Source organism: Mauremys reevesii, linkage group 9 (genome assembly GCF_016161935.1).
Source record: "Mauremys reevesii isolate NIE-2019 linkage group 9, ASM1616193v1, whole genome shotgun sequence".
In the NCBI taxonomy this organism is placed as follows: domain Eukaryota; kingdom Metazoa; phylum Chordata; order Testudines; family Geoemydidae; genus Mauremys; species Mauremys reevesii.
This window is the reverse complement of record NC_052631.1, coordinates 18,369,008-18,385,929: the sequence shown is the minus strand read 5'-3', so window position 1 is coordinate 18,385,929 and position 16,922 is coordinate 18,369,008. Positions and strand designations below refer to the sequence as shown.

Here is a 16,922-nt window from a genome sequence, read left to right as displayed (position 1 = left end):
CTGGGCCAGTAACAGATGTAAATTCCAGTAGCTCTGAAACCATCATGGCTAGAAATGGGTGCTTTATACCACTGGAAAGAAGATAAAAATCCTACTTTTTCTGTGGTACAAAGGTTGTAATTATTTTCTTAGGTATGTCATAAAATAGCAGACCCTAAATTCATGATCTCCTGATATATAATATAGGTCTTTTAGATCACCTTTAAACGTTTCTAAATTGTATTTGTTATATATATTCTCTTTCTTCCTCCAAGGCCTGTAGAATAGCATTTTATGTTTCAAAGGCAGACTGGCTTTACAAGTGGAGGGATACAAAAACTAGTTCAAATATTTTTTTTTAAACTCTCCAACATATCCACAATTGTAACACGAGGCATAAACCAAATACCCCATGGTGTGAAATAGAGGTTCGACTAGATTCTGTTTGGGCTAACAGGAATAACACACTTATGACTTTCCCAGAGTAACATAAACATTTTCCAATCATGCTGTTAAAATCACACACACCACCATATATTACACACACACACACACACACACACACACACACACACACACACACACACACACGGTATTTCTTGGATGATGGCAGAAAGAGCAAAATTTTCAAATGGAGAAACAGCAAATAATAAGGCAGTGGATACAGAAAGATCTGAGTTATATAAATACATGGGCAAATAAATGTTGATTGCTGCTCCATGCAGATAAATGTAGCCTATCGAAATCTTGGAGAAGGGGAAATGTCTGCTAAATAGAATGGTGGTGCAGAATACTAACCAGGAAAGAGATTTCGGCATTATTGAAGGGAAATCCCCAAAGTCTTTTCTGTGCTGCTTCAATATGCAGCTGTAGTGTGCACAGGGCAAACAGGATGCTATGTGAAAAAATAAATATCATTCAAAGGAGAGGATAACATAGACTAATAGGTCTTACAGCCAAATTCAGCCCTCTGTAACTTCACTGATAGAACTGGAGTTGCACCAGGAATAAATCTGATGTGTGACATGAAATATTACCATTAAGGCTGGCTGAATAGTATTCATCTAATACAAAATTTGGTGAATTTGATTTTTTGTTTAGTAATTTTTTTGAAAACGAGTCTTGTGTTTTGTAAATACATTTTGTATTTGAAAATATTTAATGAGTGAACATTTAACAGTCTATAGAGTAATTGTGAAGTCTCCAGCAATGATATTAAATATTTGATATTAGAAAAGCCGAGAAAGCATAGAAAACAGTAATTCAAAGTATATGGTTTTGTTTCTGGTCTGTTTGGGTGAGTGAAACTTTCAAACAAGAAAATACCAAAGGACAAATAATGCACTTCCAGTAGAAATTTCTAATTTGAACAAACATTTCAGGAATACAGTACAGCACCAAATATTTACAAGTACTGAATATTATGACCCCATAAATAGGAGCCAATAAAACTTGAGCTGTTTATTCTCCAATATAGTTTTGAAGTTGACTTTTTTCATTATTTGGCAGGATCTAGTTACTGTGCTTTGGAAGAAAAAAAAAATCTCTTGAGGATTCTTCAATCCATGTGAAAAAAGAGTAAAGAAGATAATATTAGACCCTAATGTTTCCCTCAAAAAGGAAGTCCTACATTTCAAAATGTAACTAGATCTGGTCAGGAAATGTGTAAAATGTTAATAAGCTCCTGAATTTTTCCTGTGAAATGTTTTGTTTTCTTACTAGCTGTGACTTTGTTGGGCCTCTGACTTTTTAAAAGTTATTTTAAAGGGGACTGATGAAACTGAAATTTTGTATAGCTCTGAAGAACACATTCACAGGAAGGATGGTCCAGTGGTTATGGTTTTAGTCTAGAACTTTTGAGTCCTAGGTTCAGTCCCTTGCTCTACCACACACTTCCTATATGAGCCTTAGTCTCCCTCTGCCTCAGTTCCCCATCTGTAAAATGGGATAACAGGCAGCACTGCTCTACCTCACACGGGTGTTAGGAGGGTAAATATGTTTAAGACTGTGAAGTGCTCAGGTACTACAGTAAGGGGAGGGGGCTATAAAAGAACTAAGATATGTGTAGATTTAGTTATAAAATATGGATTACAGGGTTGTGGATGCTTAAACAAATTAGTTTTAGCAACAGCTTTTTTCCATTTTACACAAAGATGACTAGGTTAAAACTAAAACCATATTGAAAACTTGGTGAATAAGGACTCTCAAAAAACAAACAAACACAAACCCTCACCTGTCAGAGTCTCCAGGCTGGTGACCCTGAATGTAAGATTTATACTTGTGATGTTTACAAACAGGGTCACTAACAGAATGCCAGCATAGGAGCAAGTACACTCTACTGGGAATGGTCTAAAAAATGATGCTTTTCCTTTGCTGTCCCTATGATCCCTCGCCTACAAAACTGATCTAAATTAAACTGTAAACCAGTGATCTACTTTACTGTTCCTGCCAAAACTACACATTTCATCCCCAATTTAGAAATCAATGGATTAAATATTAAAATAAAGATGGGCCCAAACTGGAATCCCAAATCCATACAATCTGAACCAGGATCCACATTTTTCAGCTGGGTCTGTCAAAATATTGTTTTCTGTTTCTTACCCTGCCTACAGCAAAATGAGACTCTGATTTTCACAAGTAAGTTTATGTATAGTAACACATAGAAGCATTGAAAAATCTCAAATAGCCTGTTATCTTTTTCTCATTTTTTAAAGCTTATTATCCAACCAGATTCAAATGACAACACTGTGACAAAAGGAGACAGGATCAGAACAGAATGCTCGCAGTAGGGTGACAATGCGTTTGGTTTTTGATTGGTCCACATAGGACCCAGACTTGCTGGCCATTTCCAGGGTGCAGCGCGGACTCAGGACAGGCAGGTAGTCTGCCTTAGCCCCTCTGCTGTGCCACTGACTGGGAGTCTCTGGAGCCCCAACTCCCTCCCCAGCCCTGAGCCCCCCCAAACCACGAGCCCCCTCCTGCACCCAAACCCCTCATCCCCGGCCCCAACCCAGAGCCCACACCCCCTCCAACACCCCAAGCTCCTGCTGCAGCCCAGAGCCCCATCTCAGACCCTGAACCCTTCTGCCCCACCCCCCAGGCTGGAGCCCTCTTCTGAATCCCAAGCCAGTCTTTCCTACCCTACCCCAGAGCCTGCACCCCCAGCCAGAGCCCTCACCCTCTCCTGCACCCCAACCCCCTGCCCCAGCCCAGTGAAAGTGAGTGAGGGTTGGGGCAAGTGAGCCACTGAGGGAGGGGGGATGTAGTGAGTGGGGGGCAGGGCCTCAGGGAAGGGGTGGGGTCAGGGTGTTCGGTTTTGTGGAATTAGAAAGTTGGCAACCCTAATGCTCTCTGACATCAACAGCCTATTGCCCTACATAGGTCTATTGAAAGGCAGGATCTTCTGAATTTATAGAAGCAAACCATTAGCTGCAACACCTTAATAAGGTCACAGAACAGAGTACCAAACATTCACTTAAAGTGGGAGAATATATGCATTTGAAACAGGGCTGGATTAACTTTTTGTGGGCTGGGCTCCGAACATATTTGTGGGCCCCTGTGAGGGCAATGGAACATGGTGCGGGGAAGTTGGTCCTTGGAGTGAGGGACATGGCACGGTGGGAGCGGCCCCACTCCACCCAGAGTGAGGTAACTGTTTACAAACTGTCAGTCGCCAGACGCACACTGGCCCACCTAGCCCTGTGCTGCCATGGGGGTGGGTCCATGCCATGCCACACAGCCCCTCCACCCAGTACCCCCTGGACCCACTATGCCAGGGTTTCTCAAACAGGGGTTGCTGCTTGTGTAGGGAAAGCCCCTGGTGGGCTGAGCCGGTGTGTTTACCTGCCCCATCCGCAGGTCCGGCTAATCGCAGCTCCCACTGGCCGTGGATCGCTGCTCCATGCCAATGGGAGCAGCGATCCATGGCCAGTGGGAGCCGCGATCATCCAGACATGCAGACAGGGCAAGTAAACACACGGCCCGGCCCGGCCCGGCAGGGGCTTTCCCTACACAAGCGGCGACCCCTGTTTGAGAAACCCTGCACTATGCCCAGCACCCCCATACACAAATGCACAGTTCTCTGAATACCACCACCCCTGCCCAGCACTGACTCAGCCTCACCACAACTGCCCAATACCCCACACAGATCCCCCACTGCCCAGCACCCCAACATGCACAGATCTTCACCACCCCCACTGCCCAATACCCTTCCCCGCAGCGCCCCCACCATAACTACACAGTGCCCCCCAACAGACCCACACTGCATAGCAGCCCAAAATACACAAACCTCCCCCACTGCCCAGCGCTTCCCATCCCCTCCCATCCCAGCATCCCCGCCACAGACCCACTCCCCCATGCCCTGCCGAGCCAGCGCAGAGCAGGGATCCCCCCCTCCCATCACAGTGCTAGGCGGAAGGACAGCTGAGGCTCAGGAGCACAGAGCGGCCCCATTCCCCAGGGCCCCACACAGTCCTACCCGCCTGGCACTGATGGTACTTGTGGTGGAGGAGGTGTTTCCTTGCATGGGCGGGGGGGACGCAGCCTCCAACTTCCCCAGCCCACCACTTCCACAGAGCTGCAGGGAGAGGTGGGCCCCACCCTTGGGGAACCCAAAGACCATGGTCACTGGCCCAGAGTGGCAGCAGCTGAGGGCTCCACTCTGCCCCCGGCTCCATCGGTGGCTGCCTGCCTGCCAGTGATGGGGGCAGAGAGAAGTCCTCAGCCGTCCGCAAGGAGCAAGCAGTGGTTGGGGGAGAGGGGCTAGACAGGGGTCGGCAGGTGGGGCCGGGGCAAAGAGAAGCCCTGGCCAGCCAGCTGAGAGGCGCAAGCGGAGTGGGGGCAGGGAGGAGCCAGGCCGTAGAGAGGAGCCAGCTGTTCCGGGCGCAGCGCAAGTGGATTGGGCTGGGCCGGGCTAGGGCCCCTTTTGAGCATGGTCCCGGTGCCATGGCGCCATCGTAAACCCAGTACTGATTTGAAATGATGATGGGTTTCTGAACAGAGTGAACAGAGAAGTAGGCAAACAAATGCAGACCAGTGGTATGACATATGGAATCACAACTATTCTTAAGCAGGAGATGTTTATAAACAAAAAAACTACAACTACAGTCACAAACTATCATACTTCCACACTGCTTGAATTCCAGCTCTCTCTTCTTTATTTACCAAGAACCACACCCTGCCTGGAATTCTAAACAGCACACAGAGACATCTAGTGGCTGGATAGTATATTACAAGTAGACGCACCTCATTACAGACTGAATTCTTATCCCCCACAAGCACAGCTCATGTTCAGGAGAAATTCTAAAACGTATACAAAACAGCTTTTATTGCAAAGGGAAGAACTGAAGTGTTTGGGGGGCATTTAAGAGAAACTAACATGTTAATGGAGTTTATTCCTTAAACACCTTTATTCCTCGTGATAACAGATAGCTAAGATGTTAGTATGTTGCCAAATGCTTTCCAAGGTTACAGTTTGGGGATGTGTTATTGCAAGTTGTCTGAAACATTCAGATAACGTATTTGAGAGAGATGAGAAAGGAGAAAGCTTGATTCTTCAGCTGTTAACCATGTGAGTAAAACCTGCTGGCTTCGGTGTTCTTCAATGGGAATTCTCGCATTTGTAAGAATTACTCCAATGTGAATAAGGGGTGCATATTGGCCCAGAGAGTGATAGAGAGATTCCAACCATTGCCACTTATCTCTCATAGCTAGTTCTATTGTCCCCTTGAGTGCAAAAAAAGCACCAACAATGCACACAAGCATGCACAGAAACATACCCCTGACTCAAATGCTGCTGCTCCTGCTCCCATTAAATCCCATGTCTGATGTGTCATAGTCAGTGCTTAATCTGTAATGAAAGAGGTGCTGGGGCTCAAGCATTTTTTTTTTTTACTTTCATAACTGGTGCGGCAAGTGGCAGGTGCTGGGGCTCAGCCCACATAAGCTCTGGAACAAAGTCAGCACTGGTCATAGTGAAGGGATGTGGAAGAAATGCACCCAGAGCAGCAATCACAAGGGCTGCCACACATACCAGTGCAGGACCAAGGGGTCCCAGGTAGAAGTATTTAAGAGTTGCATGCAGCAACAAGTGGAATGCAGATGGATGGTTTGCAAAAATGATTTATGAAGTCCCAGAGAGCCATAAATATTAAAGGTACTGAATAACAAATCCCCAGCACTTTAATCACGGCACAACAATTGATATTTTCAACAACAACAATAACAAAATCTGAGCTTTTTAATCTCTTTTTTTAAACCCTCGTCCTTAATGAGGGATAATGCTAGATTGAAGAGGGCCAAACAGATTTATTGATACAAATTCAGAGACATCGGTGTAAATCAGGACAGTGGAGAAGTACACCACTACTGGCTTATGTTCTTTTCCTGCAAAAGGATGGGGATGAAAGAACAAGTGTCTGAATGAATGACTGAATAGATGAATGAATGAAAGAATGAATGCAGAATCAAATAACTACATTAAAATACATTGCCAACTTGTTGGACTGGCATAGCAAGGGAACTAACTCTTCAGGGCCTCACTATAAAAACAGTCGACAATGTCTCCATTTTTAATATAAAATTAAAATCCGCTTTGCCCAATCTCTCTGAGTGTTTAACTGCAAGTGAAGGTCAAAAGAAGGTTTGCATTTGGAAAGACTGCGGGAGCTGGCCTGCGGTGCTATCAAATGTATGCTATTGTATAGCTTAGTTATTAAAAAAACAAACACCAAACCAACCAAAACAAAAAACCCAAACCCCAGATTATCTGAATGCTACATTTATGAACTACGACACTATGTACATTAATATTCATTCTGCCTGTGTTACCTCCAGGGCTGGCTTAGACAAGCTGACAACCTGCAAGTACGTGGGGCCCTGGCTTGGTGTGTATATGTGTGTGTGTGTGCTCATCGGGCTGGGGGTGGGAGGAGTGGTGTCCCACCAGGAACAGCTTGCAATCCTAGTGTGATGTTTACTGTGCATGCCTCACTGCTGCATGGTGTGGAGTTCCAGCTGCTGTGAGCTGACAAAGCTCTGTGGTAAAAATAGCTTAAGCCATTTGGGAAATCAGGATGTCTTCTCATTTATCACAGCCCTAGCTAGCCTGGGGCACAATGAAGGTTCCCCTTCCTCCTATCTCACAGGATCCTCTGGCCCCATCTGAAACACACACATAAGCTTTAGATATATTTCTTGGGCTGCCCCTCCAGCCCACTGAGTCCCATCAGGACTGAATCTCTCCCTCCAGGCCCCTCGCTAACATTTCAGAGCAGTTGGCAGCAAATGGGATAGGATGCTGAGCAGTGAAACGTTTGCCTTGCAGCTGCAGGAGCCTAAATGAAGGGCTTTGCAGGGGGCCTCAGAAGTGCTTGAACCAGGTCTGTATACCTTATATTTTACTTATTTCATACAATATCAATACACTACACAGTTTTTCAGTGGAGGATGTCAACCCACTTTACCCACATGAATTCATTACACCTCACAACAAGCCTGCAAGAAAGGCATCATCATCCCTATTGTATAGATGGGGAAACTGAGGTACAGAGAAATCAAACCACTTGCTCGGAGACAGTCAGTGGCAGAGTTGGGAACAGAAGTCAGGAGCTCTGACTATCTACCAACACAATATGGGACTAATTCTCCTTTCACTTATACTGGTACAAATCAGAAGTAACTCCACCGAAGCAGGTGAGAGAAGAATCTGACCCTATATGCCAAATTGTCTGTTGTTTGTAAATGGCTGCAGCAGAATTTGTCCCTTCATCTATATCTTTCTACATCGGTCTTGCAAATTCTGCTTACTTGAGGCAAGTATGTATTTTTTGATCAGTGAGTCAAATATCTTTAGTTTTCTCATTATTTCCAATCCTCGTAGTAAAAGGCAGAATAATGTACTTTGTGCCTAGGCTGGTAAATTTTCATAACAATTTTACATGGCTGCTCTACATATATATGCACTACATATGAATGCAACATTTAATTTTCATTCATTTGAAAAGTTCCGTTCTCCTATTACCAAGCTTTAGCCTTAACCTTGTAAGGACAAACAACGGCACCTGCATGGATCTGATTGTAGGATCAGGTCCATATTAGTAAATATCCATTTTCAATTTTTAATTAGTTCAGCACAAGTGTGATGTTCTCATTCCTGGGAAGGAAGGGGAAATATTGTGGATAGAAATCTTGTTTGTAGACACTGACAGTTGTAGGTTGTTCATCAAAGGATGTAAGATATTTAAAGAACACACCAAATGCCCTCTGCTTGCTTCTACCTACAGATACTGCTTTCTGCCTCCTCAAAAACAATTTTTATTGCTTTTGAAGACAGCATGGTGAGCTAAGCTCATGTTTTTCTGAAAACCATCTGTTTTTGACTTTCCTGATCTGATGAGCCGAAGCATGCCCATTTGGTTCACCATCACTTCAGGGTGTAATAATACTGGTAAAACCTGGCATAAAGAATCACAGCAAAGGAAATTCATCCTGAAGCTTTTTGGGATTATCAGATATTACTAGTATCAACAAGTGAGCAGAATGAAGGTCAGTGACAATCCGAGGGTTGTTTTTTGGCCTAAAAAATGTATGTTCTTTTGCTGTATAAGAGCTAGGTCTTTGTCTTCTGATTTATTAATGTGGCATGAGTTTGGTGGTCACAGCCAGTTCCCAGTGGACAGGCATTCATATCACAGACAACTACCACATTGATTAGTGTTGGCAATTTCATCATACAGATCAGTGACCTCAATGGGCATGGTAACCAACATAGTCTTCCATCCATAGACATGGACACTCCAAATCAAGAGTGGGGCAGTGCAGTTTTTATGGCTGCCCATCTGACTCCTTTCATGAATTCACACACACATGCTATATATATTTCTGAGGGGGAAAGTACATTAAATACGTTTATTTAATTCAATACAAATAAGATACTGTTTTTTTTTTTTAAATGATTAACATGTCCAAATTAGTTATTGGTGCTGATGTTTCTATTTTCAGAATAGATTAACACCAAGTGTTCTTAGTGGTACCAGATGACAGAACAAGGAGTAATGGTCTCAAGTTGCAGTGGGGGAGGTTTAGGTTGGATATTAGGAAAAAAAAATTCACTAGGAGGGTGGTGAAACACTGGAATGGGTTACCTAGGGAGGTGGTGGTTTTTAAGGTCCACTTGACGAAGCCCTGACTGGGATGATTTAGTTGGGAATTGGTCCTGCTTTGAGCAGGGGGTTGGACTAGATGACCTCCTGAGGTCCCATCCAACCCTGATATTCTATGATTCAAGTTATTTGGTAGGTATGTGGACCAACAGTTCCCAAAAGCTCACACAATCCTTTAAATCTATGGATATAAATGGTTACACTAGTAAAATGTAAATTTGCACTTACAAAATGTACAGTTAAATATCTACAGTACACATCTCTTTATATACCTATTCTAACACAGGTTTTGCTACCCAGTTTTCAATGATAAATTTGCAGGTGCAATTTTAGAGCCCCCCTTCCGCTTCTTTAAATCTGTTTGTTTGTTTGTATATTGCTACTAATGGGTAGCTGTATTATTTGCTGTCAGCACTGTACATATTTTCATTCTGTTATACTAGCTTTTTCCTTATGTGTCTCCATTTGTATTTTGAGTAGATTTTTTTTTATACACAAACTATTTCCTCTGGGGGAAAAAATATAGAGGAGAGACGTTCCGTGATGTAAAAGATTAAAAACAAGGAGTGTGTTATGGAATATATCTGAGATGTACAGGTAGCAAAGCACAATATATTCTCTTGGTACCCAAACTACACATCTTATGTAACTGCTTTCAGCAGGCTCAGTAGCTGCTAAAAGCAGGTGTTTATTCTGAAAAGGCAGCAATGCTTTTCTGTCATGTTACATTAAGTCACTTATGACGCATCATGTTATATTGCACCATGTCATACTGGTGCATATGGCAAAGAAGCCAAAGCAGAATAACATGATGTGACAGACAACATTTAGTAAAAATATTCACTTATTTGGCTCAGATACTTGCTATCGGTTTGAATCAGAGCATGTTGCCTAAAATGAAGCTGGCAGATTGAGGTGAATAGTTAAGTGTCTGTGGTTCACAAGCAACTGTACCTGATGTAAATTTTGAAGTTTCTTGGCATGTACCTGGTATTTATTTTATTGTCAGTTATTATACCTCCTCATGTTCTTTCTCTCTCAGTTTAACCCCTTCTGAACTTTTTCCTCCTCTCATTGCTTTAAGTAGGTTGATCGTTTATTCCTTAGTACCTTTTGTTAGTTTGACATAACACAAGAGTTCCTGAATCAAGGAATCAAGATCACATTTTGAATCTGTTTATACAGAAAATTACAGAGCATTGTTAAAGGACTGACTGGCTAATCCACAAAATCCAGATTTAAGGTTTTTAACAGTACTGCAGAAGTACTCTTCATTGCAAGTCTTCCAGATTCCAAGTTTAAATAAGTACTTTTTATTTTGATGGCATTGCCTTAAGTGCTATTTTACATCAGAGTGAAGTTATTGTGAACTACACAAAAACGAATGCCTGGCAGCTGTTTGTTTATGTAGTCAGGAGGACTAAGGCACCTATATGTTATAATGGAAGAAAGTGTTTTTGATGGACTAAAAAAAGAATATTGAAACTTTGTTATTGCTATTGGGATTTTTGTAGCTATTTCACAATAATTCTTTTTGTAAAATGGAGAGCTCTCAAAAATGAGGGGCTAAGAACACTTACTGGAGTCAGGAATTTAGGATGAGGGGACATCACAGTCATTATCACCTGTGACTTAAGAAACATTTTAAACTCAGGTCTCCAGAAGTAAATGGCTAGTGCACTAATCCATGAAGCAGCCTCAACCATCAAGTTAGTAATACATACACATAGGTGCAGGGAAAAGTCAAAAGCCGCAAGTGCAATAGATACCAGGAATATGGCACTTCATGTTAGTTAAAGAAACAAAGAAGTGTGCTGCCCTCACTGTTCTTTGGTAATTGTTAAGCACACATTGACAGACTGTTATGAACTCGATGAATTCCATCCACCCACTAGGGAAGACAGGGAGGACAGCATGGTCCTTTACCTCTGAAATCCAAGGTTCTGACTCAAATAAACTCAGTATTTATATTTTCACAGGCTCAGAATCAGAATGTTCTGTGGCAAAATCTCACTCAGTAGATGGGAAGGAGAAAAGAGAGAGACCAGCAGGTTGGGGGGCTGGATATCACACTGCCAAACATTTGCATGGATTTGAAGACCACACTGTCTGTAAAAGTTGATGGAGCCCAAGGAGGTAGGCCAAATTGCCATGATATCATGTGATATTTACTAGTAATTTCCTTATTTATATATCATAGTCTTTTGATTTGACTAGTAATGCTCTGTAGATAAATGCAACTCTAATGAAAGGAATAAAACAAATCCTATTGATAATGGCCAAGATTTCCAAAATCTGTTATTATTATTAATTATTTGTATTATGGTAACACCTAAGAACCCAGTCATGGATCAGGACCCCACTGTGATAGGCACTATACAAACACGGTCCCTGCCCTAAAGAACTTACAATTTAAGGAAAAGTGACTAATGATTGTGAGTACCCAAACTGATACACCTTAAAGGCAACTGATTTTCAAAGTGCTCAATATTTTGTGAAAATCGGGGGTGTCTCAAGTTGGGCATCCAAAATTAGAGACACTCGGAATCATTACTCCCTTTTGAAAATCTTGGCCTATACCATTTAACACCATTGTAAGAGACAACTTTATGTTCTCTGGGGAGGATATTAATGACTAAGGAATCAGCCTGCTCTGTTGTTCCTAGGCAGGAAGGGTGTTGGGAGCGTTCTCCTGCGAGAGGCTATGAATCCTGTGCTCACCCTGATGTTGGATTCCCTTCATTCCTGTGATGTTTTTAGGGTAGATATGTAAGGGTAAATAGAAGTATTGGGCCGGTACCCTGTAGAAGTTGCTCCAAGCTATTTTGATGGTTTGAAATGTTTGAAATCCAAACTTTTGGATGTTTATTTGCACGGATATCAATGTACCTGAATCTCTTTGGCTAAGAAAGCAAACAGGAAATCTTACAAGGTCAGGGTTTTTCTCCTGAGAGATCTAGTATTTCCTGGTTTCAGTCAGGTCAGAAATATTGAGAAGAAAAGCCGTTCATGAGATATCACCTTATTCCTTCTCCTGATTCTAGCTGAAACCAATAAATGCAGAGGCAGCATAAGAAACTGAAACAATAAAGAGGATTTGACTGAAATTGTTTTGAACTTCTAAAATAGTTTCAGGTGCAAATCGAGTTTTGAATGATTGGTTTGGGTAAAATAGGAACCCACAGTTTGCACATCTATATAGAAGATATAAATTGAACTCCTCATCAAGATGATCTATTTTTGACTCTGGTAGGCTCACATTCTTAAAACATCCTACTGTCTCAAATTCACCTGCATTTACTTTTCAAAGAAAGCACATCCTTCATGGTTCCTGAGCAACAACTTCCAATTGCAGTATAAGTGAAATTGATGGATACTTTATGGACTGTACATTAAGGATGTTATCATTTATTCGCATAGGTTGAATATGGCATAAGCACCCTTGTCCTCAACTGGATGGACAAGGGGGGGAAGAGGATGAGGAGGAAAATCATCCATAAAAAAAAGATGAGAGGAGGGGTTGGGTATGGAAAAGAGGGGAAGGGAATTTTCTTTTGGATGAAGAGTATTAATACTAGTCATTTCCCCTTCCTCTCTTCCTCTATTCCTCCATTAGGCCTTCCACACCCACACAGGTTGGTTCTTTGCTTTCTCACTTCCTAGAGATGGACTTGTCAAGGCGGTTCTCACTCAGTCAGGCACATCGCTGTTTGGGTTTGAGCTGAAGTTTGTGCAGATATATCAATGATGTACATAATAAAATAAGTAATAAATAGTAAGTGATGCATCATATATAAACAGCATATAAATGGAATATTTGCTTTGGTATCATAACATGCCGCATGTTTTCTCTTTAATCCTCTCCCCTTATCTTCACCAAGGATCATTAGTAGCTGACAAAGAACAGCATGTTTACTCCATCAGGATTGTCCTAATTTCTCCTTGACTGAGGCCAGCACCGAGATATTGTCCTGCCAAGGACAGAAATATGATCATGTAGAAAAGTGATATTCTCAGTTGTCTTGACTGGCACTGACCAGGGACCATTATAATTGTCACATTCTTCTTTCTACTTTCTTAGAAAGTAGGCTCCCTATCCTGAGCTGTGCAGCTCCCATGCTTGAAAACAAAAGGCTGCTAACTCAGATCAATTTCCCATGTACTAACGTACTGAGATACTTGCATTAAATGTTTATAAAGTTGTAAATCAACATACATGCACACACAACCCCACAACCAGCTGACACAAAATATACACTTTCAGAAGAAACAGATTAGTATAAAAATGTTATAAAGAATAAGACAATGCAGATCAAATCAAACCTAACAAATACAGTTACAGGTGAGTTATGTTTATTAGTGTTAATTCTTTATAAGCAGACTTTATTCATGTCTGATCTACTAGACATGAGGGCTTTGAAAATCCTACTCATACTGGTTCCCATGGCTTTGTGAACTATAGCTGGTAGCTGAGGTTCACCTTAGTACACAGCCCTTCAGTTCTGCATGGGTTCTGGATTTGCATTAACCCCAAAATAGCAAGTGTAACTGGGCACCTCTTGTCGTCTAGGCTCTGCAGCACCTTGCCAGTTTCCCTCTCCTCTGGGCTCCTTAAGAACAGTCCAAAAGTTATAAACCTAAAATCCTCCGATGGGGATCTCCTTTATTAAGTCCAAATACACTCAAAATAAAGTCTCTTTCCACTCAGAGTCAAAATACAATATTTTCTGCCCAGACTCCAGCTCGGCCCAGTTCCTCCTTCATGAGGATCCATTGACTGTAGTTCTCTTTGGTCACTCCTCCATGAGAAGTGTCACAGTCCTTCTCCCTTGGGATGTGCAGATTCATGGAGGTTCCGTTCCTGGACAAGAACCTTCTTCATCCCAGTCTGAAACCAGACCCAGCACCTGCTCCCCAAGGGACTGTCTCTTCCTATTCTTGGAGCAAGCAGAGAAATGCAAGGCCTGCCCTGCCCCCTATTCCAGCTTCTGGCTGTCTCCCCTGGCTACCCATAGACCTCAGATTTTCTACCTCCTGTGCCCACCCTCCCCCAACTATCCATGGGCTTTTGTTTTTCTAACCCTCCCCTCCCCTAGAGGCCTCATTAGTTGCATGATCATCTGTCACATTGCTTAATTCATTCTCTCCACCTGGAGAAGCATGTAGGCACAGACAACCCATACCTGCCGATAGTGGGGGGCAGAGTGAGGGCAGCCAGCTTCAGCAGTGTTGCTGAGCATACTCAGTCCATGTGAGTAGGCTCAGTACAAGCCAAGCAGCAAAGCTGGCAGGGCACATGACCCCGCATGCATAGATGCCAACTTTCCCTGGCGCCCATGGGTGCTGGTGCCCCCCACCCCAACTCCACCCTTTCCCCACCCCTGCCCCGACCCCATTCCAACCCCTTCCCCAAAGTCTCTGCCCCAGCTCCGTCCCCTCTGTGCCCCTATTGGACCCCTTCCCCAAATCCCCACCCTGGCCCTGCCTCTTCCCCGAGCACGCTGCATTCCCCCTCATCCCCGCTCCCTCCCAGCTGCGTGAAACAGCTGTTTTGCAGTACAAGTGCTGGGAGCTAGGGGGAAAAAGCAGGCATGCAGCGCGCTCAGGGGAGGAGGCGGAAGCGGAGCAGTGGTGAACTGGGAGGGGAGCTGCTGGTGGGTGCTGAGCACTCACAGAATCAGCACCTATGCCTGCATGCTCCCCCCATGTATCTCCTCTGCAAGTAGGGTCTGTCAAAGGTAGGCTGAGATTTATCTTCCCTTAAAGGGCCAGTCTCCCTGTGATGGTATGTAAACTTGAAACAAACCCTTGCAAAATTCATTTTGTATGAAACAAGTCCCTGTTGCCACTTGTCCCTTCCTGTATCATTCCCTCTTCCCAACAGAACTCAGACACGTATGTTATCTTGAACAGCCACCCAGAACATATGGTGGTGGCCAGGTAGTCTGCATCATTATCCCCAAGAGGTCTCCTAAAGGTAGGGTGACCAGATAGCAAGTGTGAAAAATCGGGATGGGTGTGGGGGGTAATAGTAGCCCATATAAAAAAAGCCCCAAATATCAGGACTGTCTCTATAAAATCAGGACATCTGGTCACTCTACCACCCTACCTAAGGTGGTCCAGGGGCCTGTTAGGGGGAAGCAGATCAGTGCAAGTAGGAGAGAATGTGTGTTGGAGTTCTCCTTCAACTTGGTTCAGCTGAGGATGATTTTTTTTAACAGCTGTACCGTACAACACCACAGATGTACATGATGCTTTACATGACAACTGAGGCCCCATCCCTGCTCCAAAGAGCTTACAGAAAACATTTAAAAAGCACTTTAGTGTCTTAAGGAACTTATGTTACATGACTCTTAAGTGTCTAAGTCATTTCTGAAAATGACTTAGGCACTTTTGAAAATGTTACTTTACAACCTAAACTGAGCACAACATGAGAAAATGCTAGAGAAGATAATAAAAACAGGAAAGGGGAAGGAATTCCCAGAATAAAGTTATGGGATTGTTTGGGTGGTACACAGCACATCAAGTTAATGCCTAGGAATTTGTTTGAACTGCTTAAAAGGTCATGGCGTTATCCGCTTTATGGAGGCTCTGAGTGCATCCCCCTCTGCACTAAAACGGAGCAGTGGCTCCACTTCCCAGCCACATTCTGGCTGACCCCTATGCATGGGTATGAATGTGCATTCTAGGGAAACCTCCTTGTATCCGCACTTCCTTCTTATTCACCTAGACAAAGCTAGCCACAATTTGGTCCTTAAATGAGTGCTTAGTGAGGTGTCAAAATGCACATGTAAAAAAGAAAGAACCCCTTATTATCTTCAATTACACCAGTCACTTCAATTGCCTTTGTGAACATATTTCTGCTTATCAGTGTGTGCAGTTATTATTGTGCACCTTGCAGCTCACTTTGGAAACTTAGCTCCGCATGTGCCAACATTCTGAGAAATGAAAATTGGAGTGAAACGATTCCATTCTCTTCTCATTTACCTGATGAAAAAAATAAATCAAAAGAAATTAAATAATTAATACTGAATGTAGCTGAACAATTGCTAAGAAGTGTATTTAATAATTTTTGGTTGCTTTTTTTTTTCTATTTTAGGAACAAAACAGGGACAATTGAAGCATATTCTTCTCAAGCAGAACAACACTTCTGTGGCGAGAGCTGAAGGAAATGCATTGTTTTGATTGGAATATTTTTTCATTAACAGGCTGTTCAAAATAAACAAAATGATTTGATTCATAGTGCCTGTGGCTGAATCAGGTTAACACTGGCATGCTTCCACACTTGAGCGCATCTTCACTAATCAATCAGAAACACACTTGCTGGCAAGAAAGGTCACATCTTTAATCACACAACAGCAACTTTTTTACAACAAACGGTATCTGCATACAGCCAGATTTGGCTCTCTGTTACATAGGTTTAATATGCAACATACTGAAGATGATGGCTGCCAGAGAGAGAGAGAGAGATAAAGCTGCAGTGTCTCCCGCAATTATGCCTGTGAATACCATGTACTGTAAGCTACGGCAGTTAAATTAGAGATCATGATATTATGCTCTCCATAAACACTTGTATCGTGGATTAAATTCAAGGTAATTGAAAAAGAGGAGAATGAAATAAAATATAATGTATAGGTGGGCACTGGCCTGATCTCTTTGGTTCGGGACCAAAGTATTACTGTCCATATTGAAGCAACACCCCAGTGAGCATGATGCTATTGGAGGTGTTATCTTTCAGAGGATATATATATATAAAAAAAGTCCTCAACTTCTTTGGTCACT

The 16,922-nt window shown here is 42.7% G+C and overlaps 1 long non-coding RNA gene across 1 annotated transcript in view; it reads left to right on the top strand.

Moving 5' to 3' along the window:
• Positions 1 to 16,350, top strand: part of LOC120371854 — a 57,432-nt gene extending 41,082 nt beyond the window's left edge. The window contains exons 2-3 of the long non-coding RNA XR_005584615.1: positions 11,120 to 11,276; positions 16,240 to 16,350. This is a non-coding gene — a long non-coding RNA (uncharacterized LOC120371854). The remainder of the gene's footprint in view (positions 1 to 11,119; positions 11,277 to 16,239) is intronic.
• The last annotated feature ends 572 nt before the right edge of the window (positions 16,351 to 16,922 follow it).